Raw genomic sequence first — 26,321 nt, 5'->3', positions numbered from 1 at the left:
TTAAGCCTTAAGACAAAGCTGGACTCTTTCAACAAATTGCCAACTAAAGAATCCCTAAAGCCCACCTATGACCTATAAGTGCCCCAACATCACCTTGTGCCAGCTTCAAGATGTCCTTTTTTGTGCTGAAAGAATATACACCTCCCATGTGTTGATTTATGATTTTACTTTTAGTTTCTATCTCCATGAAATGTATGAAACTCAACTGTAACCTGACAGCCTCAGACACATGTTCTTGGGACCCCTCGACTTCTCTCTAGTCCATGGTCAAGCATATATGCTCAGAATAAACTTTTTTTTTTTTGAGATGGAGTCTCACTCTTGTTGCCCAGGCTGGAGTGCCATGGCACGACCTCAGCTTACTGCAACCTCCGCCTCCAGGTTCAAGCTATTATCCTGGCTCAGCCTCCTGAGTAGCTGTGACTACAGGCGCCCGCCACCACACCCAGGTAATTTTTTATGTTTTTAGTAGAGGCAGCATTTCACCTTGTTGGCCAGGATGGTTGCAAACTCCTGACCTCAGGTGATCCACCCAACTCGGCCTCCCAAAGTGCTGGAATTACAGGCATGAGTCACCGTGCCCAGCCCAGAATAAACTCCTTTAATATACATTACAGAGCTTGGTTTTCCTGCTCACAGGCCTTTGTACCAGCCATTCCCCTGCCTGGAATGTTCTTCCCTTGCTTCCTCCTTGTCATTCAGCTCCCACCCCAATGTCACCTCCTCAGAGTTCTTCCATGACCACTCCATTATTGTAACCCCCAGCATCTCTCGTCCTCTTCAACTGCGCGCTTCTTCCATTATCCCATGGTATTTTCTGTTTAGCAGGAAGGGCTTTATTTCCTGTCACACTCCCCCATGGTATGGCCTGGGACCCTTCTCACTCAGCCCCCTATTCTCAGTGCCTCACCCAAGGCCTGCACACAGAACTCACAAGGGGTAAATGTCTTGGAGGACTCTGGGTCTCCAGGAGGTCCTGAGCTCTGGGCTGGTAGAAACAGTTTCTAGGAAAGAGATTCCTGTGGAATAATAGCACTGTACACTGTGGCACTTGGGCTCCAGCTCCTGCAACCCTGACTGGTCGACGGGGAGACTAGGCACAGACGACAGACTTGTCCAGGGTCATTCAGCCAAGCAGACGCAAACCAAAGCCACAGCACAGGTCTCCAAGGTACAATTGTCACAATTAAAAACCATCACAATTAGCCAGGCACAGTGGTAATCCCAGCACTTTGGGAGGCTGAGGAGTGTAGATCACCTGAGGTTAGGAGTTCAACACCAGCCTGGCCAACATGGTGAAACCTGATCTCTACTAAAAATACAAAAATTAGCTGAGTGTGGTGGTGCATGCCTGTAATCCCAGCTACATGGGAGGCTGAGGCAGGAGAATTACTTGAACCCAGGAGTCAGAGGCTGCAGTGAGCTGAGATCATGTCACTGCACTCCAGCCTGGGTGATAGATTGAGACTATCTCAAAAAAAGAAGAAAAGAAAAGATTCTCAGGATGTCAGTGTGTACTACTTTCTGTTTTTATTTTTGTTTTTTGTTTTTGAGACAGTCTTGTTCTGTCACCCAGGCTGGAGTGCAGTGGTGCTATCTCAGCTCACTGCAACCTCCGCCTCCTGGGTTCAAGCAATTCTCTTGCCTCAGTCCCCCAAGTAGCTGAGACTACAGGCACACACCACCACACTCAGCTAATTTTTGTATTTTTTTTTAGTAGACGTGGAGTTTCACCATGTTGGCCAGGATGGTCTCGATCTCCTGATCTCGTCCGCCCACCTCAGCCTCCCAAAGTGATGGGATAACAGGTGTGAGCCACCATGCCAGGCCAGTATTTACTACTTTCTAGCCACTCACTTCACCTTCTCTCCAGAGCATTTTTCTCCTAAATAACTAAATAAAAATAACAACCATCATGTGGCTGTTTACTCAAGCCCTGAGCTAATTATAAGCACCATATTATTATTCCTCACACAACCCTATAAAGCAAAAACTATTTTTAAACCTATTTTACAGATGAGGAGCTTCAGCAACTTGCAGAACATCATGCACCAGGTAAGAGGCAAATTTTGCCTCTGGATCAATTTAGTCTATCTCAGGATGCAGTCCTTCAACCACTGTGATATCCTGGTCTGCTGCCCGGCCCTCGTGTCTTCTCTCCTGGTGCCAAGATCAATAGGGTTCTCCTTGATACCTGACGCCTTCTGGGCAAGACTCTGTGGCAGCCACTGCAGTGCCCTTCACCTTGGAGAGCTTGAATCTGGTCACTGGCTCAGAAAATTCCATGAACAGCAGGCTCAGTGGCAACTACGGGGATACATTCCCCATTTGTAGGCTAGGAAGCATGCAGCCTTATTGCTGAAGGAAAGGAGCAGTGTGGGCATATTGTCACTAAAGAAAGCTGGGTGGTCACCAGCACTGGCTTGCTGTGTGATAGTAATAATAATAATGATGACGATAGTAATAATGACAATAATAATAGCAGCTAACATTCATATAATGTTTCCTAAGTGCTAGGTACTATTTTAACCTTCATTCATATATTAAATCAATTAATGTTAACAGTTGTAGGTGGAAAAAAATTAAAAATCTTGGGACCCCCCCCCAACTTCTTATGCAAAAGGGACAGTTAAGCCCAGAGGCTGAGTCACTGCAACACCCTCTTTCAAATGAATACTTGTTACTAACATTATGCATCAGCCATGTCCCTGTGGAAAGGCAGAAAGCCTCAGGCATCTGCAAAGTATTGTCCCCAAAGATCATTCATAAGTGACCTTGGCTGGCCTCCCATAAACAAGGATACACCAAATGTAACTTTAGGTCCACGATCTAAATCAAGGTCTTTATTGTTATTATTATTTTATTTGAGACACAGCCTTGCTGTCACCCCTGCTGTCGTGCAGTGGCATGATCACAGCTGGCTGCAGACCTAACCCTAACCCTAACCCTAACTCCTGGAGTCAAGTGATCCTCCCACATCAGTATCCTGAGTAGCCAGAACTATAAGCACGTACTACCAGGCCTGGCTGATTTTTTATATTTTATTGTAGAGACAGGAGTCTCGATATGTTTCCTAGGCTGGTCTTGAATTCCTGGCCTCAAGTGATCCTCCTGCCTTTGTCTCCCAAAATGTTGGGATTATAGGCATGAGCCACAGCACCAGCCTAAGTCTAGCTCTGATTCTACATTATGATAAGCTAATAATGTTGACTACAAGCTTATCTTCCCAGGTCCAGGACAAAGTCAAGACTCAATCGCCACCCACCCAGAGACATCCATAACTGACTCTTCCATTACTTCTTTTTTCTCTTCAGCCATTCACCTTATGTAAAATGGAGATTTACCAGGTACTAAGGAAAGTCTCACAGGAGTATAACCATTTGCCTTACTGCCTACCTGCCTCTCTTCATACATGCCTTCCTTCTCTTTAAGACAATGTATGAAGACTAAATTTCCTGAAACCTCTTCGGAAAAGCAGCCTCAGATATGTCTGTGGCTTATGTTTTTCCCAGACATGTCCTGAAGCTGTCTTAATAAACCTCGATGATTGAGATTTATGCCTCAGTCACTCATTTCAGTTGTCACAGGGGACCAGAATATGCTATCCCAAAATATACTACTTTGGCATAAGGATTATTTTGAGCTGAAGGCAGTCAAGAAGCAGCAGATATAATAAAAGCTCTCTGCTCTCCCTGTGTTTGCCTAAAAGCAGGACAGAAATTTGCAAAGCTGACCCCCCAAACCTCTAGCAGAAAGGACAGAAATTAATCACTGATAACTTCCCTCATCAGCCCGAGGCACCAGAGGCATCTATATAACAAACTTTACTGGCTTCTATCAGCTTCCCCATATATTTACCTTCCCACAATTTGCTGCCCTGGAAATTCAAAATCCTTTTTCTTTGTCTTGTTCCTTCTCTAAAAATGTATTTGTTTGTTTGTTAAGATGCTGTAAAGCCCAAGTTCTAATCACCCCTTTGAGTTACTGAACTCCAAATGCTTCCAAGTATATGCATGGCTGCACTGAATAAATTAAGTATATGCACTTCATAAACTTCTGTTTGTTTTTCTCTTTTTAATCTTTTATTAGTCTAATTTACAGGGCCTCAGCCAATGCAACTAAGACAAATAGCAGAAAAAGGTTTTTTGGGTTTTTTTTCCTCCACATATGGCAATCCTTTGTTGTTATCTCTGTTTCACATATGGAAAAAAACGAAGGCTCAGAATGGCGGCATCACTTGCCCACCTGCCACAGCTATAGGACTGGGCCCAGATGTTTTGGCTCCAAAGCCTGTGTTCCTTCCTCCCCACACAACCTACCAGCGGGCTTCTTTCTTCATTTGAAATTGAGGGGCTCCGTCCTGAAGAACTCAGGTGCCTATCCTGATTCTCACTTTCAAGAGCAAGAACCATACCCAGAAAAGCATTTTCTTTCTCTGCTTTCCTTTATCCTGATTTCCAATAGTGTTTGTCAGACTATATTAATCATAGTCTGTTGCATTCTTGCTACATGCCAGGCACTTGGCTAAGCAGCTCCCCTGCACTCTCTCCAGTATTTCTAGCAATCCAATGAAGAAGCTTCTGTTATCCTGACTTTATGCTGAAGCATCTGAGGCTCAGAAAGGTTCAGTAACTTGCCCGAGGTAACCCAGTGAGGAAGCTGCTGGTGGGACTCCAGAGTCTAGAACTAGCAGGCTCTTAACTACTAGTGCTGCCTGCTTGCCTGTTTCTCCTCCCCACAGTCCCACAGCCACTGTGCTCCTCCAGTGGAAAAGAAAGGTGTTACCTGTACCTCCAGCTCTAGCAGGAGACTGAGAAAATGCTAGCTGGGTTGATACTGAATTAACGAATAAGTAGATGAAAGGCAGGAAAGAAAAGGAGAAGAGAAAAAGAAAGAAAGATAAAAATTAGGATGGAATAAAATAAAGAAGAAAAATGCAGTGAATAAAATAATAAAAGTAAATAAAGTAAACAACAACAACAACAAAAAGGAATGAAAACAAAAGATCCAGAAAATGAAACAAGAAAAAAGAACTAGATTAAAACAATACCCAGGCAATCTGGTGCCCTGCTGGCTCCCTTTCTCAGCAGGGGCTGCTGCCTCCCAGGCTCCCCACCAAAAACTGCTTCCTGAGCCCTGGGAAGTGGCTGGGCTTTTGCCAAGCAGCAGTAATGCCCCCTTAGGCCAGGCACCAAGATCCCTGAGGTTGATGGCATGCCACAGGCAGAGGGAAGCAGAGCCTTCACATCCTGGCATCAGATTTCCACCAAAAGATCCCCAGCTGCTGTCATTAACAGGCAAGGAAGGGATTTTTCACAGCCAGGATGGGAATTACTGCTGCAGTGCTGCCTCCTCCAGCCCTGCAGGAAACAGCCATTCCTGCTGCACTGGCTGGCTGAACTGCTGAAGAAAAGCCGACTCGCCTTCCAGCCCACCCACGTTCTCTTCAGCTCCACTGTGAGCTCTGATTGAGCACTTCTCACATCCTTTCCCCAGGGTCTGGACCTGCTGAGGGACACAATCCTCAGAACAGCAGAAAAGAAAGCCCTGGGGGCCTTCAAGAAAGCCTCTAGGGCCACAGAACTGGGCATGACATCAAAACCCATGACTGCCCCATCCCCAACATGCTGCTACACCCTACTTTATTAAAGAGGCAGCCAGGAATGGAAGGAGAAATCCAATGATCCTGTCGCCCCTGCCATCCAACCTAAGGCACCAGTCATCCTATTTTAGAAGAGTCAAGCTGGGAATCTTGAGTAAGAGTCAGGTTAGAACTGAGCAGCTCTCAGCTGGGCACTGTGGCTCACACCTGTAATCCCACCACTTTGGGAGGCCAAGGCTAATCCCAGCACTTTGGGAGCCGAGGCAGGCAGATCACCTGAGGTCAGGAGTTTGAGCCTCATCAACATGGAGAAACTTCATCTCTACTAAAAAAAGAAAAAAAAAAAAAAACACACACACAAAATTAGCTAGGCTTGGTGGCTGTAATCCCATCTACTCGGAAGGCTGAGGCAGGAGAATCACTTGAACTGGGAGGCAGAGGTTGCAGTGAACCGAGATTGCGCCATTGCACTCTAGCCTGGGCAACAAGAGCAAAACTCTGTCTCAAAAAAAAAAAGGGACTGGGCAGCTCTCCCACCCCTAAACTATGCCATGATTAGCTGAGGTAGTGCTCTATGAAACCCTGGCCAAAGGATCCCTGAGGCTGTTCTGGGGCTTCTGCCTCTCTGCTCCAAGTCCCTGGCACTCTGTTCTGCAAAATCTGCAACAGCAGAGCAGAGAGCCCTGGGCAGGAATTCCTTCCTGCTTCAAGTCTCCAGGGCTCATCTCCCAGGCCCCTTCTACATACAAGCCCTTGAGATGCCTCCATGTGAATCATCCTCAACATTCTGAATATGAGCCATTTAGTGAGGACTCTGTGTGCCAGACTCACGGCAATCCTGGGAGATGGGCGTCACCAATCCCACTGTATGAATAATGACATCAACACTCTACAAGGTAAGAAGACATGTCTAAGTCACCCAGGCAGTACAGTGTGGAGCCAGCATTCAAATTTAGGTCTGCTTAACCCCCAAGCCCATGCTCAAAGTTACTATGCCATGATGTCTCCAGGAGGTGCTTTTAGCCTCTATATTTTTATATTTATAACATTTTCTTACTTCCTTAAGCTCTTTATTCAAATGTCACCTTTTGGTTTTTTTGAGAACGAGTCTCGCTCTGTCACCCAAGCTGCGGTGCAGCGGCACAATCTTGGCTCACTGCAACCTCCACTTCCTGTGTTCAGGTGATTCTCCTGTCTCAGCCTCCCAAGTAGCTGGGATTACAGGTGCCTGCCATCATGCCTGGCTAACATTTCATATTTTTAGTAGAGATGGAGTTTCATCATGTTGGCCAGGCTGGTCTTGAACTCCTGTCCTCATGTGACTGGCCTGCCTTGAACTCCCAAAGTGCTGAGATTACAGGTGTGAGCCACCACGTCCAGCCTCAAATGTCACTTTTATAAAGATAGTAGTCCTTCCCTCAACACCCCTTCTCTCCTTCCCTGTAGTTTCTCTATCATATCCATTATCATTTAACATATTATATATTTACTTTTGTAATGCATTATTTCTGTGCCCTCCCAACTTATATGTGACCTACACAAAGAAAGGTATTTTTGCTTATTTTTTTCACTGTCATATATCCAGCACCTACCAGTAAGAGTTAGCTCATAGAAGATGGTCAAAAGATATTTGTAAATCAAAAAACTTAGTGAATCTATCTCTTGTACTATCACTGCTTTCTTAAATGTCTCTAGATTATACACTTTTTAAGGATAGGGATCCTAAAAATTCACCTCCATCCAACCCCATAACAGAAAAAAAAGAGTTTATTCTGGGAGCGTGGACAAATAAAAGGGATGCTTGGACCCTTCCTTAATCTTTCTCAATCCCTAGCTCAGACATGCATCAACTCTTTCATGGACCACAGCAAAGCTATGCATCCACCGTTCTCCATACATCCAATTAATTCTCCTTCAAATACATTTCCATATCACTGACTGCCACATTTTTTTAAAACTTAAGTTGAACCACATCATTCCCTACTGAAACATCACATTTACTCCTTGATTTATGTCTGATTTGGTTAGGTTTTCTGTCCCCACCCAAATATCATCTTGAATTGTAATACATCTATATATCCCCCTTAATCCCCATTTGGTGTCAAGGGGGAGACCAGGTGGACATAACTGAATCATGGGGGTGGTTCCCCCATGCTGTTCCCATGATAATGAGTGAGTCTGACAAAATCTGATGGATTTATAAGCATCTGTCATTTCCCCTGCTTGCACTTCTCCTTCCTGCTGCCTTGTGAAGAAGGTGCCTTGCTTCCCCTTCCACCAAGACTGTAAATTTCCTGAGGCCTCCCCAGTCATGCTGAACTATGAGTCAGTTAAACCTCTTTTCTTTAAGAATTATCCAGTCTTGGGTATGTTTTTATTGGTAGCATGAGAGTGGACTAATACAATGCCCAAGCTCTCATGTAGCACTAGGAACTCTCTAACCTGTGCCAGCTTCATCTCCCACCAGGGTGTCCTTGCACAGTAGGTCACTGACACTTATCCTCTTACTGGCCATGCATGTCATGCCTTTGCTCATCTTGTGTCTGCTACCTGGAATGCCATCCTTTTTAATTCACTTCAAAATCCCTCCCCACCCCATTGGGTTAATGAGCTCCATGCACCTTTCAAAACCCAGCTCAGTTATTAGCTCATTCAGGAAGCCTCCCAGGTACTCACCTCTTTCTCCAAGATCATGCTCCTTCTGCATCACCTGGAGTACTTCTGTGCAGCAAACTCAACCACTCAGCTGCTAATGACTGAATGTGTGTGTCCCCCAAATTCATATGTTAAAACCATAATCCCTAATGTTATGGTGTTTAGAGATGAGGCCTTTGGAAGGTGATTAGGTCACAAGGGTAGAGCCCTCATGATGGGGTTAATGCATTTACAAGAAAAGACACAGAGCTTGTTTCCTCTCTCATCTGCAAACCAGGAAAAAGGGCTCTCAAGCAGAACCTGACCAGTCTGGTACCCTGATCTAAGACTTCCCAGCCTCCCCAACTGTCTGTTGTTAAGCTACCCAGTCTATGGTAGTTTATCATAGCAGTGCAAACTGACTAAGATACCAACACAATTGATAACTTGGAAATAAAAGTATGAGGGTAGGGGGCAGGAAAGGCTTCCAGGCCCACCTGTCTACAGCACCTCTCTCTAAATCTTATGAAAAGAAGCAGAGCCCTTTAGTCAGATCATTCTTCCTTAGGAAACAATGCACATATATTTCATAATTTACTTTCCCATACTTTAGCCAAATGGATGTGGTAAATCAGACAGAACCTTGCTGGAGGAAAGTACCCTGGCTGCTTAAAGCAAGAGCAGTTATGGAGAAAAACAGATTTTGAAGAACTCTAAAAACATAGTAATCCAAGGCCCTTTCTCATAAGAGCAAACAGTCCCACATAGAACCACCACCCTAAAGGGCAGTTGACACCTGGTCCCATGACTGTTCCTGTCCCGAGCATGCTGCTGCACCCTACTTTGTTAAGAGGCAGCCAGGAGCAGAAGGAGAAATCTAATCACCCTGGAGCCCCTGCCACCCAACCCAAGGCAGCCAGTCATCCTATTTAACGGATGAGTCAGGTCAGAAGTGAGCAGCTCTCCCACCTCTGAACTGTGCCATGATTAGCTGAAGTGGTGCTCCATGAAGCCCTGAGCTGCAAGTGGAAGAAGCCCTGAGCTGCAGGTGGAAGCCCTGGGGCTGTTCTGGGGTTTCTGCCTCCCTGATCTCATGATATGCTAACACTTCCTATTGCTCTTTCAAGTCTTACAGGCCATATATCCTTTTGTTATTAACTAGACAAGAAGGAAGAAAAAGAGAAAGTTTCAACGCAAGGACTAAAATCAAAAAAGGAAAATCTTTAGAACATAATATTGAAATAGTCCTTAACAAGACTAACTCTAAGAATAACACATAAGCCAGTGACTGGTAAATAGTATGTACCTTATGCATGTTGTTGCTGCTACTACTACTTCTCTGCCTTCTCATACTCAAACGATGCCTCTACAAGGTTAGTACAGTACAACGTTTAAAAGCACAAGCTGGCCAGGTGCAGTGGCTCACACCTGTAATCCCAGCAGTTTGTGAGGCTGAGGCAGGCGGATGACCTGAGGTCAGGAGTTCGAGACCAGCCTGACCAACATGGCAAAACCGTGTCCCTACCAGAAATACAAAATTAGCTGGGTATGGCGGCGAGCACCTGTAATCCTAGCTACACAGGAGGCTGCGGCAGAAGAATTATTTAAACCTGGGAGGCAGAGGTTACACTGAGCCGAGATCTTGCCATTGCACACCAGCCTGGGCAAGAAGAGTGAAACTTCATCTCAATAATAATAATAATAATAAATAAATAAAACACAAGCCATGAAGTCAAAACTACCTGGGTTAATATCCCAGCAATTCTGTTTCTTAGCTCTGTGATATTGGGCCAGTCATTCATCTTTCTGTGTGTTAGTTTGCTCATCATAAAACAGGGATAAGAATTCTAGCTCATCTATAAGCTAGTGGCAAGAATTAAGTGATCTAAGCCACATAATGTGCATTGAATTATACATCACACACAGTGAGGGTGCAACAACCTAGTATAACTAGATGTGGCTCTGGCATTTTCAGAAAGTGGGCAGGATGATGTACAAAAGAAGATGTAGAGTCTGTGAGCTCCAAGGAAGGCCCAAAGCGGTACTAGGTACAGTGCGTTCTTCCACCAACCTTCTGCCAACACACCACCTCCAGCCAGCTGGTTCACTGTAGCAGTATCTTTCCTCAAACATGCCTAGTCTCGTGAGACTTTGAACGCACAACAGATGTTCTGTACACCTGGCTCTTGGACTGCCTGGTACATTTTACCACGGCAGGCCCCCTGTTAATAACTGAGGAGCTGATGAATTGCTTCTATCACTTTAGACTTACAGACTCATTGAGCACAGGAGGTCAAGTGACTCCCATGCCATCCTAAGCAGACACGTGCTCTTTGATCAATCATCATCACCATCACCCAGCATAAGCTTATTCTAGCCTCCAGCCATTCTCTAACCTTATTCCAGATGTTCACTTCTGCTTGTGCCTCTGCCTGGTTGTCATTTCTCCAACTTTCTCCAAGTCAGAATTCCTACTAAACACTGAAATCCCATCTTAAACATCACCTCTTCTGTGAAGTCTCCCAGCTCCCCCTAGGGTTTCTCATAGTGGGTTAGACCAATCAACTACACAGAATTATTTCTGGTGCTTGCTAGCCACTCTCCTACTTTAGGAATCAGGACCTAGCAACCTGCATTTTTAACAACCTTCCCAGATGATTCTTAAACACATTACAGTTTGAGAGCAGCTGTCCAGGCAGCTAGCCTTGCAAACCTTACACTTAGCCATTTCGCCCTCACCTGTGCTCCTCTGATACTTTGCGCATGACCTTTGAAAGCACAATTGGCTGTGAACTGCTTACAGTATATCCCCTCTCTCCAGACAGTGAGCCACTTGAGGGTAGAAACTTCGCCTGATTTATATTTAAATTCTCAGCATCTCCAGGTGTGTTACCACTCTCGCCTTCCTTTTCCCTCATATTCCACATCTCATTCATCAACCAAGTCAGGTATTTCTACTTTCAAAAAAATTTTTCACTACCCACACTTCTTTCTTTCTTTTTTTTTGAGATGGAGTTTCGCTCTTGTTACCCAGGCTGGAGTGCAATGGCGTGATCTCGGCTCACTGCAACCTCTGCCTCCTGGTTTCACACTTCTTTCAACCCAAGGACCTTAGTCCAGCCTATCATCATCTCTCCCCTATGAACTACACAATGACCCACTCACTGACCCCACCTTCACCCACTATGGCTCTCTTAACACACAGCATTCAGAATGATTCTTTAAAGACGTTAAATAATTGCAAGTCACATATCCAAGAAAGTAGTGGTATATAAAAAAAAACTCAACAATTAAAAAAAAATTTTTTTAAGTGTAATAGACCTGAACAGACACATCACCAAAGAGAATATAGGAATGGTAAATACACACTCAAAAAGATATTCAACATAATTAGCAAATTAGGGAAGTGCAAATTAAACCATTGAGATACCACTAAGCTATAAAAATAGCTAAAATAAAAAATACCAACAATGCCAACTATTGATTCTAGTGCAGAGCAATTGGCACTTTCATACGTTGCTGATGGAAAGGCAAAATGATATGGCCACTCTAGAAATTAGTTTGCAAGTTTCTCATAAAGTTAAATGTAAACTTATCATATGTCCTAGCAATCTAACGCTTGGGTATTTACCCGAGAGAAGCAAAACCTCAGATCCACACACAAACCTAAATACAAATGTTTACAGCAGCTTTATTCCTAATCCTTAAAAACTAGAAACAACCCAAGTGTCCATAATCCCTTGAAACAATCCAAGCAATAGACAGACAATCTATGGTTCATCTCTACAATGGAATACTAGCCAGCAATAAAAGTGAATGACACATAGTAACATGGACAAATCTTGAAGACATTATACTGAGGGAAAGAAGCTATTCTCCAAAGGTTGCATACTGTGTGATTCAATTTATACGACATTCTTTTTTTCTTTTTTTAGAGACAGGGTCTCACTCTGTGGCCCAGGTTGGAGTGCAATGGTGCAATTGTAGCTCACTGCAGCAGCTCACTGCAGCCTCAACCTTCTGGCCTCAAGCAATCCTCACACCTCAGTCTCCCAAGTTCTGGGATTAAAGGTGGGAGCCAAAACATCCAGCCTAGATGGCATTCGTGACAAGATAAAACTATAGTGATAGAGTGCAGAGTTGTCATTGCCAAATGTTAGAGGCGAAGAGCTTGTGACTAAAAGCACAGCTGGAGGGAGTATTTTGGATGGTGGAACTGTTCTGTGTCTTCATTGTGGTGGTGGTGGCTGAATACATGTATTAAAAGTCATAGACACCCAGCACTTTGGGAGGCCGAGACGGGTGGATCACGAGGTCGAGAGATCTAGACCATCCTGGTCAACATGGTGAAACCCCGTCTCTACTAAAAATACAAAAAATTAGCTAGGCATGGTGCATGCCTGTAATCCCAGCTACTCGGGAGGCTGAGGCAGGAGAATTGCCTGAACCCAGGAGGCGGAGGTTGTGGTGAGCCAAGATTGCGCCATTGCACTTCAGCCTGGGTAACAAGAGCGAAACTCCGTCTCAAAAAAAAAAAAAAAAGTCATAGACAGTGTGGCGATTCCTCAAGGACCTACAAATAGAAATTCCATTTGACCCATCAATCCCATTACTGGGTATATATCCAAAGGATTATAAATTGTTCTACTATAACGACACATGCACACAAATGTTCATTGCAGCACTGTTTACAATAGCAAAGACCTGGAACCAACCCAAATGCCCATCAGTGATAGACTGGACAGGGAAAATGTGGCACATATACACCATGGAATACTATGCAGCCATAAGAAAGGATGAGTTCATGTCCTTTGTAGGGACATGGAAAAACCTGGAAACCATCGTTCTCAGCAAACTGACACAAGAATAGAAAATCAAATATTACATGTTCTCACTCATAGGTGGGTGTTGAACAATGAGAACACATGGACACAGGGAGGGGAGCATCACACACTGGGGTTTGTTGGGGGGAAATAGGGGAGGGACAGTGAGGGGTAGGGAGTTGGGGAGAGATAGCATGGGGAGAAATGTCAGATATAGGTGATGGGGAGGAAGGCAGCAAATCACACTGCCATGTGTGTACCTATCAACAATCTTACATGTTCTTCACATGTACCCCAAAACCTAAAATGCAATAAAAAAAATCTCCTGAAAAAAAAGTCATAGAGCCATACACCAAAACAAAGTCAACTTTACCATACAACAATTTTAAAAGATAAAATCAATTAAAAGGACAATTCAAACTACGTAATCTCCTTGCTCAGACCTCCAACACAGAATAAAATCCAAACTCCTTTACACAGCCCATAAGACCACACCAGGCCTGGGTTTGGGAGCCTCTCTAAAGGCATCTTCTCCAATCCTCCCCTCCCCTTCCTTTCTATCTATCCTGAAGCTCACCTGCAGTTCCGTCTGCCAGGTACTCTTTTCTACAGATGTTTCCAAAACTCATTCCCAAACATCATGGCTCTATTTATATATTCACTCCTTAGACAGGTCTTCTTTAACTGACTTTTCTATAATAGTATCTTTAATAGTATTTTCCTTATATGGATTCATTTTTCTTCATGACACTCATTACTAAGTGGCATCATATATTTGTTTTGTGGTTATTTTCTACCTTCCCTCTGAGAACATAAGATACATGAGGGTAACCTTATCTGTACTATTCACCAATACATCCCCAGCACATAGAATATGCCTATCACAGGATAAGAACTCCATAATATTTTTTGAATGAATGAATGAATGAATGAGCACACCCAAGAAACAAACATTCAATAATGAAATTCCCAATGCTTTGACCGTGAATCCATACTCTGACTCAAAAATTTCTTTGTATCACCCTCAAATCACTTGCCTACATGGCCCCTGAGTAAAGTAGTCCTAACCCCAAATATTTAATTCAGCTATTGGTGCTTTCAAAAAATGTGTTAAAGTTCAACATCTCCCTAAATTGTGCGGCATTCTGGTGCTTTGTTAGAAAACTGGCAAAAGGTGCCAGGCTGTAAGCACAGCATTCTTAGAGTAATGCCATGTGAAGTTTCCTGAGTGCTTGCAGAAAGCTATCTAAAAGTGTTACTAATATAAGCAAAGAAGTTTGAGGTGAGACTGAAGAAAAAAAATAAAATAAAAACACCGCTCTGTAACATCTTTCCAAGGAGAATGAATACATGAGCATTTACAGAACACCTGCTCTAGAGGTTCCACTCTGAGGGTTCTCATTTAATCCTATCCTTCAAGGTTAGTCCTGTTAGTCCCATTTTCACGTGAAAACACACACACACACACACACACACACACACACACACACACACACACACAGAGAGGTTAGGTAACATGCCCGATGTCACACAGTGATAGATAATGTCTGGCGTTTTGAACTCAGATCTGTGTTGCCTTCAACTCCATGCAACTACATTCTTTTTCCACTTTGGACTTTAGGAGCAATATTCAGGGGCATGAGAATGAACACTGGCTGGAGGAGGCAAGCAGAACATGCCAACCTCAGGTAGGAAACACCAAACAACCTGGACAGAAGTGGTCAGGTTCTTCTCTAAAATGTTTCAAAGACCAGCATGGACCAGTCTACAGGAAGGAGCAAGATGCTGATTACCTTCCAACAAATATTTATTGAACACCTACTATGTAGCAATAGCTCCTGAGTTAGAGGTTTCTACATATATTATCTCATTTAATTTTCATTATCATTTAAAAAAACTATTAACATGTGATATAGTTTGGATGTTTGTCTTCTCCAAATCTCATGCTGAAACGTGATCCCCAATATTGGAGGAAGGGCCTGGAGGGAGGTGTTTTGGTTATGGGGGCAGATCACCCATAAATGGCTTGGTGTTCTCTCCTTGGTGATGAGTGAGTTCTTGCCCTATTAGTTCACAAAAGAGCTGTTTGGTTGGTTGGTTGGTTGGTTGGTTTTGTTTTGTTTGAGATGGAGTTTCACTCTTGTTGCCCAGGCTGGAGTGCAATGATGTGATCTCAGCTCACCGCAACCTCTGCCTCCCAGGTTCAAACAATTCTCCTGCCTCAGCCTCCCAAGTAGCTGAGATTATAGGCATGCACCAGCATGCCCAGCTAATTTTGTATTTTTAGTAGAGATAAGGTTTCTCCATGTTTGTCAGGCTGGTCTCGAACTCCCGACCTCAAGTGATTCACCCACCTCAGCCTCCCAAAGTGCTGGGATTACAGATATGAGCCACTGTGCCCAGCCCAGAGCTGGTTGTTAATAAGAGCCCGGCACATCCTCCTCTCTCTGTTGCTCTCTCTCTTACCATGTGACATGCTTGCTACCCCTTCACCTTCTGCCATGAGTTGAAGCTTCCTGAGGCCTCACCAAAAGCTGAGCAGATGCCAGTGTCATGCTTGTACAGCCTGCAGAACCTTGAGCCAAATAAACCTTTTTTCTTTACAAATTACCCAGTCTCAAGCATTCCATTATAGCAATGCAAAATGGACTGAAACAATATGTATGAAGATATTAGAAGCTGTTTATCCAGATTGAATAACAGAAACCTTGCAAGCAAGTACACACTCCTAAGAATTCCCTCTCCTTCACCCCATGCCAGCTAGAGATTTGACAGTTCCCTTAAAAAGAGAGCAGTATGAAGATGCAGACAACTGTATATAGACCTTCTTTTCCTACTTCTTTTGCTGTAGGCCAGAGTTTGGCACACTGGATAGCACAGGGAATTACTATTCAGAGTTTCATACACAAAAACCATGTTTAATACAACTTTTTGTTGATTAAAATGTTTTTGAGGCTATTTTTGGCTACACACGATTTTCACACCATACTGTGGGTTTAGAAACTAAAGAATGAGTAAGATGCAGTGTTGCTGTACCCTCAGATTCCTCCAATTTGCTCCAGCTTGATAAATAATCAAGATATGTTAACTCTAGAAAGGAAGTTACAGATTGCCAAGTTCTACTCCTTCCCAGGCTTCAGTGATGACAGGGGCTTGGAAGGTGGACTCCCCCTGCTGGACAGCTCCACCATCAGCATGTTCTTACTCTATCTGCTCCTCTCCACCTTCCACTGCTGCAGCTAGCAGCCCTGCAGAATAATTATAACTCTGCTTTCCTGTGATAATAATTTGAATTTTTGAAGTCTGTTATTTGGGTGATACTTTCTTAATGCTATAGTGATCATGAAATGGGTCAAGTATCTGCATTGTACTTTTTAATAACTACTGGATGGTTTTTATTCTGGGTGCTCATTCAAGCTATTGACACCCGCCTCCCCATTAGGCAGCTCCACCAATTAATTAAATTCAATATTTTGGGAGCTGCTGTCTGGAAGCAAGCCTCTTAGTCGGGAAGACAAAAAACAGAAACCACACACCATGTGGCAAATGCTCTTATAGTGGCATAGATTAGGTGCCAGCCGCACGCAGGAGGAAAGAGTCAGGGTCTCGACCCATCCATTGGGAAGGACTGGTGACCTGTGAGCTAGAAGATCCCAGGAAACACAGCCTGAGCTTGCTTGAGGAAAGTGACCAGGTCTCATACTCAGCTTGCCTGTCGCCCTCTGTGTCTCAGACACCAGCCACAATGCCAAGCAGAGGAGGTGTTCCTTAAGTCTACTCCAACCTTTTAGTACTAGAAAGGGTCTGGAAGTGAAAATAACTAAATGCAACTCACTCACCCCATGGGTCTTAAATGAAAAAGTGTTGTGGGTTTTGGGGTTTTTTTTAAAGTTCATAAAAATACAACTCCAAACACCTAAGACAGGGAGTCTTGGTCTCTACTTCTTCCCATTTGTGAACTCATTAAGTGGCATGAGACAAATCCCCTAACTTCTGTGCACCTCCATTTTCTCAGCTACAAATTGAGGGGCTTGGCCAGGCATGGTGGCTCACGCCTATAACCCCAGCACTCTGGGAGGTTGAGGCAGGTGGATCACTTGACGTCAGGAGTTCGAGACCAGCCTGGCCAACATGGTAAAACCCTGTCTCTACTAAAAATACAAAAATTTAGCTGGGTATGGTAATCCCAGCTACTCTGGAGGCTGATAATGAGAATCTCTCGAGCCTGGGAGGAGGAGTTGCAGTGAGCCAAGATCACACCAGTGCACTCCAGCCTGGGTGACAGAGTGAGACCATCTCAAAAAAACAAAACAAAGCAAAACAAATTGAGGGGCTTTATCCAAAGGACTGTGAAGTTCCTTTCAGACCCAGAGTCCTCCAATCTTGTGTGGTCCCAGTCAGCGAGTGGATAATCTTCAGTGACCTGGCTGAGCTAGTTTATCTCAAAACTAGCACATGATTTCTACTACAGAGAACAGCATGCAAGGAAACAAAGGCAGACAAAAGATTCCTGCTCCAGCCCCATCATTACCCTGCCATGGATCGCTGCCTCAGTACATCTGCCTAAATACCAGCCTTGCCAATGACCAAGTGGATCATCTTGGACCAGTCACTCAACCTCCTTTAGCCTTGATTTTCACATCTTTAGAGTGGGGTTAATTCTACCTACTCCCAGCACAGTTATGATGGTGAAATAAGTAAAAACCTGTGTAAAGCACCCAGCACCTAGAGGACCTATGCTATGTATCCCTTTATGCAAACATTCTTTACCCATTGAACCCACTTCACTTTATCATCAAAGTCAAATTCCAAAGGCTTATAGCAATCTGAAGCCCAGATGGCCAGAGCTAGAAAGGCTGTAAAAATTAATATGTCCAACTCCTTTCTAACTCTGTGATTTATAAGCAAGGGAACTGACGCTCAGAAAGGTTCAGCGACTTGCTCAAGGGCCTGTATCAGCAAAGCCTGGCCTAGAACACAGGGTGGCAAACACCAAGGACCAGACAACACACAAAGATATCCCTTTGTAGGCTCCACACTCTGAAATTGGGAACCCCTCATCTATAAACCAATTCTGAAAAAATAAAAATAGAAGAACTTTCTATTTCTGTATTTTTTTTGGAGGACCACAAGAGATAGCCAGCATCATAGTATATCTAAGAAAGGCAAGAATTTCTTGAATTACTTATGAAATGAAGGTCAGTGTTTCTTGCTAGCAGGTTTCCCCAGCTGTTCTGTTCCCCTCTCCCTTCCCCACATCTACTTCTTTCAATTTAAATCTTGAGGCACATATGCCTGCACTGGGACTCTTTCTGGGCAAGGTGAGAAGTTTTACGCAGAGGCAATAATCCATGTCCCATTAAACACACACACACACACACACACAAAATCACCATTATGCTATCCATAATACAAAAAGAATTCCTCTTTCCACCCCTAAGAGCCCCAGCCTGGGACACCTAGAAAAGTACCCAAATACATTAAGGAACACCAACAACTCAAGGGTCATGGAACCAAAGGTCCCCCCAAATGACAAGATCAAAATCCATGAGACCATTCAGGAGTTTCTGGAGAAACCTCAGCTCCAATTCTACAAGGGCCACTGGACTGAGCTGGAGTGCTCTAGAGGGAGTTCAAACAATACAAGGAGGAACCGGGTTAGAACTGGTTGCAGAGATACAGGGATAACCTGATCAGCTCCCCACCTGCCCAGATTCCCAAAAGAAAGCATGTATCTTCAGGGAATATCTGACAGAAAGCTACACCAAGAACATGCTTTCTTGTAGCACCTGGTGAGCACACTTCCTAGCTAGCTGCCTGCTAAAACTTGGATTAAGAGGGCCCTAATCCAAGCCTCTCATTGTGTACTTCAGCAAACACACCCAAAGAGGGAAACCATTCTGCCCAAGCTCATATCACAAGCCAGTGGCAGCCAGTGGCTTGAGCTTGCACCTGACCTTCAGTCTAGGGCTAATCCTCCCCACACCCCACAGCTCCTTCTTACCAGGCCCACTCCCTCGTCCAAAACCTTGGGCTCACCTCCTGGTTCTAAGGATTCTGCCAGGTTGAACAATGTTCAGAAGCAGGTGGCAATTTAGCAATTCATTCAGAGGGACCTGGGGCTGTGCCCATCCCCGGTGGCAAGGAGAGACTGCAGTAAGAGACTGCAGTGTGGAACTTTGAAAGTCCTTTCTTCTTTAAAGAATCCTCCTCTTCCTCTTCCTTCTCCTCCTCCTCCTTCTCCTCCTCCGTAGTACTACAGACACATGTGCTTTACTTGGGAGGAGGTACAGAGGAGAGTGTGGATGTGTAAGGAGGAGAGTGTGGATGTTTATTGAAAGGAGAAGGGCAACAATCTGCTGGGCCCTGCTGTATACTCACACCTAGCAGAAGAGGAACGGCAAAAAGAGAGAGAGAGCTCTAACTGCTTCCACAAAATTATTAACCCTTGTGCTCCAGCTCCCCTCCTCAAACAGCTAAAGCAAGAGAAACAATACACTTAACCAATGGAGCGCCAGCCAAAGCCATTACATCATCGGTCAGCACCATCATTGGCTAATAATTCCTAGAAGGCAAAATTCTGCTTCTAAGTGCTTAACCCTTTCATGCTCAAAGAGGATTTGTTTGAAACCAATGCTTTCTGAACTTGCTTTTATCAGAATCATCCAGGGTGCTTTCTAAACATACAGATCATCATTTTTCACTTCAAGCCATCTAAATCAGAACCTACAAAGAAAGCATGGAGATCTGTATTTTACATGACATAAACAGTGTATATCAGGCAACCACTGATCAACTCAGAAACTCTTCACCTCATTTATTCCCTGCACTGAACAATGGTCCATATCTCAAGTATAAGAAGTCAGGTTAAGAAAGGATAAGTTACTTGAGAAGGAGATGGAGACTTGCTTTGAAAGACAGGCTGTTTGGACTTGCCCTCGCTACCCCTTTGAAGCTCCTGCTTGAAGTCAAACCAAGCCATTTATTTACTTATTGCCTCTAGAGTCACAGAAAATGTGGACTCTCTTGATGAGCTGGAAAATGCCAGGAACCTGGGATGAATGGGGAAATAAAGACAATGGCATATTATTCTGTTTCTTGGGCTCATTCCTTCTGCTTCTGTTGCAAATTCAGCTTTTTCACCTGGAAGCCTTCCCCAACCACCCAGCAACCCCCAAACCTGGGATAGATGCCCCTGCTCTGTGCTCTTAATGTCTCCTGTAGTGGTGGGCTGCAGTTACTTGTTTACTGGATAAACTCCATGAGATCAGAGCCATGTCTACTTTCTCCACTAACATATACCCAGACAGTACCTGCCACATGTGAATACTCAATCATGACTGAAAGAAGGGAGGGAAAGTGTTTGCCGAAGTTCTAAATGGCATCATGCTTAGGTGGGAAAGACAAAGGACTGGAAGCCTGGAGACTCAAAGAAATAAACTGATTTTGGGCAAGTTCATTTGGACAGGGGAGATTGGGTTGATGTCCTTACCTAAAAATGAGGACAAAAGCACTCTCCTATGAATAGTTACAAATATCAAATTAAAGAATGATCCAGGCTCTGATTTTTCTCCTCCTCTCTCTCTCCCGCTTGAATTCATCCATTTTATTGGCTGACATCTAAGTGCTGACAATTGCCGTATTTATATCTCCAGCCCAGACTCCCCTCCTAGACTCCAGACTCACAGCCAATGCCTGTCTCTATGTGGATGTCTTTTGGGCATCTCCAAGAGAGTATTTGAATTGTGTATCCTCAGCACAAACTGCTCCTAGTCTCTGTTATGTGAATAGTGCTACCATACACTCAACCTTTTGTTTTGTTTTGTTCTGTTCCGTTTTTTCCAATTAGGTAAAATTTACATAACACAAAGCCAGCCATTTTAAAGTAACAGTGCCAATGTGTGGCATTTACTACCCTCATGATGATGAGCAAACTGTCACCTCTATCTAGTTCTAAAATATTTTCATCACCCCAAAAGGAAACCACTTAGACATTAGCAGTTAACCCAGTCCCAGGCTCCCCTCAGACCAGCACAAACACCAATCTGTTTTCTGTCTCTATGGATTTACCTATTCTGGATGTTTCACATAAAGGGAATCACACGATATGAAACCTTTTGTGCCTGGCTTTTTAAACATGTTTTCATATAGTATTTTTAAGGTTCATCCACATTGCAGCATGTATTAGTACTAAACTCCTTGTTATGACTGAGTAAATTCTATTGTATGTTATACTACATTTTGTTTATTCAGTCACTTAGTGTTGGAGCTGCCAGACTTTTGGTATCCAACCAATCTTAAATCATAAACCTGGCCACCATCCTTCTTCCCCCGCTTTCCCGTATTCCCTGCATTTAAAGTATCAGCAAGTCCTAACCATTTTGCTTCCGAAATAGAGCTCAAATCCTTTTACTTTTCTCCAACACTATTACTGTCCTCTAGCCCAGACACCAATATATCTCTCACCTAGCTTCTAACTGTGACAAGATCTCAGTCTTTCTTCTCTCTATTCCACTTCTCACCTGGTAGCTGAGATGGGTTCCTTTTAAAACATAAAACAGATCATCCATTCATTTAAGCACTATTTACTAAGCACCTTTCTTCAGGGAGTTTGCCTCCCAGAGGCATAACAGACAACACACAAATATACACTATTATATCAGGTCATTACTAGGCTTAAAATCCTTCAATGATTCATTGTACTTTAGATAAAAATCTAAGCTCAGCATGGCCTCCAAGACCCCATCACCTTCAAACTCAGGCCACTCAACACAATTTGCCCACTACGAACCCCAACCACAATGGGCTCCATTCCTCCACCACATGGTCCTTGAAAAAGCTGTTCTCGCTGCCTCTTGATCTTGGCATTGCTGGATCTTTCTCATCCCCCAGATCTCAGTGTAAATATCACTTCTTTAGGAGACCTTCCCTGACTATCCTGTTAAGCACATCTACCCTTCATTCATTTCACTCATTGAAGAAATATGTGCTAAACCATGTGCTAGGCTCTTGGGACAAAGCAACGTATGATCCCCTGAAGCCTGCAGTCTAAAGGGGAGAGCCAACAACAGGAAAGTACATAAAATAGATAAATGACTGTTATGAAGGGAGAATAAAAGGGAGGAAGTACAGAAGGCCTTTCCGAGAGGGTTATATTGAAACTGAAAGACAGGGAGTCAGTTGGACAAAGAGTCCTTTATTCTCTATCACATCCTGTTATGTTCCATCACTCGACATTTGCTTTTGACGAATCCAGGTATTTAATGTCTATCTCCTCTAACAGACTGAGCTTTCTCCCCGGCACCTAGGACAGCACCAAGACATCCACCTACTTGGAGACACTCAATACACAGATTGATTAATTAGTAGATGAATGAATGGATGATTGATCAATCAATTCACCAATAAAAGCACTTTGGAAAGTTACAAATCATAGAATTGTGGGTGGTTTTTATCATTATTATAATTATTACTTTGTGGCAAAAAGACATCAACTTTGTTGGGTTTTAGAAAAGGCTGGGTTTACTATAAAATGAGAATAAAAGTACCTAAGTTGGAGTATTACTGGACAACTAGGAGAGAATGTGTATACATAATAGACACTCAAAAGTAGGAAGCAGTAGTCTTTGTGGCCATTACTATTAAAGGCTCCTCACATTATTATTAAAGGCTCCTCAACTCAAATTCCAAAACTCATTTTCAGTTGTAGTCATGAAATGTAAAGGTGAGAGAAATGAGTACTTTAAAAATATCTACTACTGCACCAGACACAGTACAAAGAACTACCTCATTTGTGAGGTAGGGCAGTAGATGCCCTGGGGCAGCTCTCAACCCCGCTCCAAGACCAACTCAGGACTCCTCCACGTCCAGCTGCTAGCTGAGTCCCTAGTCAGGAACCACCTTGCTGAAAAGACATCCTAGCTCCCTCCCTAGAGCCAGGCTGTATTCACTGGCTGGTCAACATTAGGCTTCAAAGGCCCGGTCCCTTTATCTCATGGGATGGATTGAAGCCTCTCTTGCACTGCACCATAGATCAGCATCTCCCTCTGTCCAATCCTTCTTCCCTATCTGCACACAAACGTCAGAAGCACCAAGTCTTTCTCCAGGGAACCTGAACCATGACAGGTAAGTATGATGATTTCCTTTTAAATCAGAAAAAGAAGGTTCATGAAGGTTGCTAATGTACCCAGAGCCTATAGCTAAAGTGACTTTCTGGTGTGATTTCCCAGCAAGCCCTTGTTCTTTCTACTACACCAGTCTACACACAGCCCTGCCTTCAATGGCTGAGAGACGGAGTCTCTGCGAAACCGAAAGGGGAATCCAGGGAGAGGGGAAGGGCACACAGAGGGCTTGAAGATGTAAAAAGAAGAGCAGAGGCACCCTTCAGAGTCCTGATGACAAGACCGAGCTCACAGGCTCCAGAAACAATATCAAAATGATATGCAGGCTGCAGAAGCAAGCCTTACACGGGCATCTGAATTCATGTCCAGAAGCCAGGGAGCAGGGCTGCCGGGCAAAGGCACCACCCTTAAGTGGGGAGAGTATCCGCAGCCAAGGTCCAGAAAGTAACTACAACTTACCAGCTTTCTGATGCTCCGGCCTCCATCCATTGTCCTCAGAGCTGCCAAAGTGACCTGATCACTGTCCACGGTCCTCCTTCACTCCAGGATAAAATTCTAAATATTCTAAGATTGCACTTTAAGGTCTGTGCATGTTTTAGCTCCCTGCCATGTCGACAGCTCATTTCCTGCCTACAACAAGACCCAGTCCTATTCCGTTATCTGCTGTAGAATTATTTGATGTTCTAGGTCAGGAAACTGGACCTTTTCAGTTTCTTAACCTTCACACAAGAAAATCCACCTGGAATTTCTGTTACCACCCCCAACACAGTTTTCAGCCTGGCAAACCCTCTGACTTCTAGTCAATGGTCACCTCCTCTCTGAAGCCTTCCTGGCTTCCTCACCGTCCTCTTCTCCATCTCGTGTCTTCCGCACTACCCTGCACTGCAAAAATTGCTCCTCCTTCGGTACCTCTTAGCCCCAGGAGCTCCCCAAGGCCATTCTTCATGCTGCTAGGGCTTGGCACAGGGCCTGATACTCAGAAAGAGCCAAGTAAGTGCTGGATAAATACACGAGGTGCTGTATCCAGACCTATTCTCTGCTCCTAGATTGGCCAGGGAACCACTGACATTTCATCCTGACTGGAAATCGGAAGTGGCACAATAAATCTGACCCCCAACCCCAAGGCAACAGGTCATGAGGGGTCTGGGAACCTAAGGCAGGTGCTAGGAGCAGGCAGACAGCAGAGGTCCAGCCGCTGCGGTTCCTGGTTTCCCCGCAAGCTCTTCCCTGGGCCGGGCTCTGGGTGGAGGCAGTCTTAGGATCCACAGTCTTGCGCGCCTCCGACTCCCGGCCCGGCAGGCAGCCCCCGCACGCCTGTCTGTCTGTCCCAGGGTCCGGCCCAGAGTCCGGCCCAGGGCCCGGCAGCGGCAACCTGAGGAGACACCGTGACGCGCGGCTCCTCGCCTCCCTCCCTTCCCCTCAGGGCGCCCGCGTCCCGCGGGCACAGAGCCGGAGCTCCCGGGGACGTAGCCCCACGCGAGAACGCACCAGCAGCCCCCGCTTGGGGTGGGGTCTCCCGGCTGCCAGAAAGCCCACAAAGTCTACTTTGCGGCGGCGCGCTGCTTACCGTGAGAGCCGCCAGGAACGCGGCGCCCTGTGGTGCCTCGGCGCGGCACCCGCCAGTCGATCCGCTCCGGGTCCTGGGAGCTCAGCCTCTGCCCCTCAAGGCGCGCGAGCGCCTCCGCCCGGCGTCCGGGCCTCCCCGCGCCGCGGCGCCCCATTGGCTCGGGCAACGAGGCCCCCGGACGGCCCCGCCCACCCGCGCCCACTCCCCCGCCCGCGCCTCTCCCCTCAGCCCTGCTGGGTTCATCTCTCTAGGCAGGTAAAGTTGCTTATGCACTCTGAGCTCCCACCGGGCTCAGGAGCCCAGTTAGCTAATAATTTTGGATCCCAGGAGAGTCTAGACGCCTCTCGGGGAGTGTGAAGAGTGCAGTGTCCTTGGAATTCAGTTTTGAGAAAGTCAGCTGACCTCCCGGACGTCAGGTGGCACCTCGGAGAAACCAGGGCCCCCCGTGTGAGCAAATGTCCCAGGCTGTGGGCAAGGCCCTAGGGCCAGAGTGCAACAGAGAACGAGACAAAGTCTACTGTCCTCGTGGAATTTGCATGGTGGAGGTGGGGGTAGGTTATATATAACACACAAAAAAAGAGAATGTCGGCCGGGCACGGTGGCTCAGGCCTGTAATCTCAACGCTTTGGGAGGCAGAGGCAGGTGAATCACGAGGTCAGTAATTCAAGACCAGCCTGGCCAAGATGGTGAAATCCAGTCTCTATTAAAAATGTAAAAATTAACTGGGCATGGTGGCGGGCACCTGTAATCCCAGCTACTTGGGAGGCTGAGGGCAGAGAATTGCTTGAACCCAGGAGGCGGAGGTTGCGGTGACCCAAGATGGCGCCATTGCACTCCAGCCTGGGCGACGGAGCAGACTTTGTCTCAAAAAAAAAAAAAAAAAAAATCAAAACAAAGTAAGAGACTATCAGATTGTGATATGCACTGTTGTTTCAGAGGTGCTGGGTTGGTGTGGGGGTGGCAAGTGGCAAGAAAGTGATTAAAAACAAGGAGCCAGGCGCAGTGGCTCATGCCTATAATCCCAGCATTTTGGGGGAGGCCGAGGCACATGGATCACCTGAGGTCAGGACTTCGAGGCCAGCCTGGCCAACATGGTGAAACCCCATCTCTACTAAGAATACAAAAAAAAAAAAAAAATTAGCTGGACACAGTGGCACACGGCTGTAGTTCCAGCCACTTGGGCTTGGGAGGCTGAAGCTGGAGAGTTGCTTGAACCTGGCCTGGGAGGTGGAGGTGGCAGTTAGCTGAGATCCAGCCACTGCACTCCAGCCTGGGCAACAGAGCAAGACTCTGTCTCCAAAAGAAAAAAAAAAGAAAGAAAAAAGGGGTCTAGGACTGCTATAACTAGGAAGGTCTCTGGGCCAATTGTGATATTCGAGCTCTCTTGAAGGACAAAAACGATTCCAGGTCTGAAGCAGGAGCATTGCTGACAGAGGGGTTGGTAGATGTGTGGTTCTGAGGCTGGAACTGAACTCCAGGGTTGTTGAGTGAAATGAGCAAGGGGAGAGTGGGTTATGGCCACAGAGGTAGACCAGTATGGAATCACTATCACCCAGAACATTGTAGGCCTCCGT

At 45.1% G+C, this 26,321-nt stretch overlaps 1 protein-coding gene across 7 annotated transcripts in view; it reads right to left on the bottom strand.

Moving 5' to 3' along the window:
- The window catches only part of SYN3 (synapsin III), a 503,620-nt gene extending 478,783 nt beyond the window's left edge, over positions 1–24,837 (bottom strand). For 6 of the 7 annotated variants that reach the window (XM_035270622.3, XM_009009764.6, XM_035270659.3 and 3 more), the window contains exon 1: positions 24,748–24,837. The gene's annotated coding sequence lies outside the window, so the exon portion shown is untranslated. The remainder of the gene's footprint in view (positions 1–24,747) is intronic. The other variant, XM_035270671.3, reaches the window with a different exon arrangement.
- Positions 24,838–26,321: the final 1,484 nt, after the last annotated feature.

This window comes from Callithrix jacchus, chromosome 1 (genome assembly GCF_049354715.1).
Source record: "Callithrix jacchus isolate 240 chromosome 1, calJac240_pri, whole genome shotgun sequence".
NCBI lineage: Eukaryota > Metazoa > Chordata > Mammalia > Primates > Cebidae > Callithrix > Callithrix jacchus.
The sequence above is the reverse complement of the archived record's forward strand: the minus strand, read 5'-3'. Positions and strand labels throughout refer to the sequence as shown.